The sequence below is a fragment of the Brassica rapa genome, unplaced genomic scaffold (assembly GCF_000309985.2).
Source record: "Brassica rapa cultivar Chiifu-401-42 unplaced genomic scaffold, CAAS_Brap_v3.01 Scaffold0358, whole genome shotgun sequence".
Lineage (NCBI taxonomy): Eukaryota > Viridiplantae > Streptophyta > Magnoliopsida > Brassicales > Brassicaceae > Brassica > Brassica rapa.
The window spans coordinates 37,501-40,000 of NW_022610300.1; positions in this window are offsets into that span (position 1 = coordinate 37,501).

The following is a 2,500-nucleotide window of genomic DNA, read 5'->3' on the forward strand; positions in this document are numbered from 1 at the left end:
GGCCATTATGAACGCCCCTGGACTTCTCCCCTCAGTCCTTGGTGCAGCCAAAGTATGTGGAGTTAGTGGCTGTTGTCCCGTTGCGAGCTCGAATGGACTGCGTCCTGTCGCCTCGCTGCGTTGAAGGTTGTAAGAGAACTGGGCTATATCCAGCAACTTCGCCCAGTCTCGTTGGTTGGCGCTTACAAAGTGACGGAGATAACTCTCAAGCAAGGCATTCACCCTTTCGGTCTGCCCATCAGATTGCGGGTGAAAGCTTGTTGAGAAACTTAGTTCTGTCCCAAGCATTTTGAACAGCTCCGTCCATAAGCGCCCGGTGAATCGTGGATCACGATCACTCACGATGTTCCGCGGAAGTCCCCATAACTTAACCACGTTTTTGAAAAACGCCCTTGCTGCCTCTTCCGCGGTGCAGTCCCGGTCGCAAGCCACGAACGTCCCATACTTAGAGAATCGGTCCACAATCACCAGGATGGATCCGAACCCTTCGGACTTAGGCAATGCGCTGATGAAGTCTAGGGAAACCGAGTCCCATGGTCTCTCTGGAATCGGAAGTGGCTGTAGCAAACCCGCGGACTGCTTGTTCTCCGTCTTGTCTTGCTGGCAAACAAGACAAGTCTTCACATAAAGTTCCACGGTATCCCTCATCCGTGGCCAGTAGTATCCTGCTTCGATAAGTGCCATTGTTCTCTTCTGTCCCGGATGGCCCGCCCATCGGGTATTATGGCACTCCCGAATGATGTCTCGTCGAAGACTTTCCCACTTAGGCACATAAAGTCTTCGACCTTTGGTATAGAGTAGCCCGTTCTCTACCCAAAATCGATGCACCTTCCCTTCGTTGGATAGTTTCACCAGCTCCTTAGCGACTGGATCGCGTTCCAGCCCCTCTCGGATTCGAGCCATAATGGTCCCCTCAACTTGGCTCATTGCTGCTAGCTCTGCTTTCCGACTTAGTGCATCGGCCACCACATTCACCTTTCCTGGCTTGTACTCCAAAGTGTAATCGAACTCAGCCAGGAAGTCTTGCCATCTTGCCTGTTTCGGGGACAGCTTCTTCTGGGTCTGAAAGTAGCTCGTCGCCACGTTGTCCGTTTTGACTGAGAAGTGCGGTCCCAGAAGATAGTGTCTCCAAACTCGTAAGCAATGGACTATCGCGGTCATCTCCTTCTCTTGAACCGTGTACCGCCGTTCAGTCTCATTGAGCTTGCGGCTCTCAAAGGCAATTGGGTGTCCATTTTGCATCAGCACTCCCCCGATGGCAAAGTCGGAGGCATCCGTGTGTAACTCGAAAGGGAGACTGAAGTCGGGTAAGGCAAGGACGGGTTCCTGGCTTACTGCAGTCTTCAGCTCCTCGAAGGCTTCTTGGCAACGTCCGGACCAGTCCCATGTCTTCCCCTTCTTGAGAAGGTCCGTCAGTGGTGCTGCCTTCCTTGAATATCCCTCGATGAACCGACGATAGTAGTTGACCAGACCAAGGAAAGATCTCAACTCCGTCACCTTGGTCGGGGCCTCCCACTCCATAATCGCCTTGACCTTCGGTTCATCCATCTTCAGCTTTCCATGGCCGATAACATGGCCAAGGAACTGAACTTCCTCAGTGGCAAACGTGCACTTCTCCCTCTTCACGAACAGTTCGTTTTCTCGGAGAACCCGGAAAACTGTCCGTAGGTGCTCTACATGCTCCTCCATCGAGTTGCTGTAGATGACTATGTCGTCTAAGTATGCCACCACGAACCGATCCAAGTAGGGTTGTAGGATCTGGTTCATAAGGGTGCAAAACGTGGCTGGGGCGTTCGTAAGCCCGAAGGGCATCACCAACCACTCGAACGACCCATACCGCGTTATGCACGCAGTCTTCGGCTCATCCCCTTCCGCTATCCGGACTTGATAGTAACCCTTCTGCAAGTCCATCTTCGTATAGACTTTTGCCCCACCAAGTCTATCGAATAGGTCGGCAATCAGCGGAATGGGATAACGGTTCTTGATCGTCACCTTGTTAAGGGCCCGGTAGTCCACGCACATCCTCAACGAACCATCATGCTTCTTTTGGAACAAAACCGGGGCGCCATAAGGTGCCTTCGACGGTCTCAGCTTCCCCGTCGATAACAACTCATCGAGTTGTTTCCTCAACTCCTCCAGCTCGGATGGAGCCATCCTATAAGGTGCCATAGATGGTGGTTTGGCTCCCGGCTCCAACTCGATCTGATGGTCCACCGCCCTCCTCGGTGGTAACTTCTCAGGCAACTTAGCTGGCATCACGTCCTTGTTCTCCTCAAGGACTGCCTCGACGACTTGTGGGATAGACTCCACGTTCTTGGGCTGATCCTCCACCTTCATCATAGCCAAAAACGTGGGTTCACCCTTCTTCACCCCCTTGGTGAGCTGCATCGCCGATAGTTGCCTCGTCCCATCGGTTTTCTCTTCCAAGGCTGGAATCATGCACGGTGATCCCTTCTCGAGTATGCATACCGAGCTCAACGCAGGCATGGGTATGGCTGAG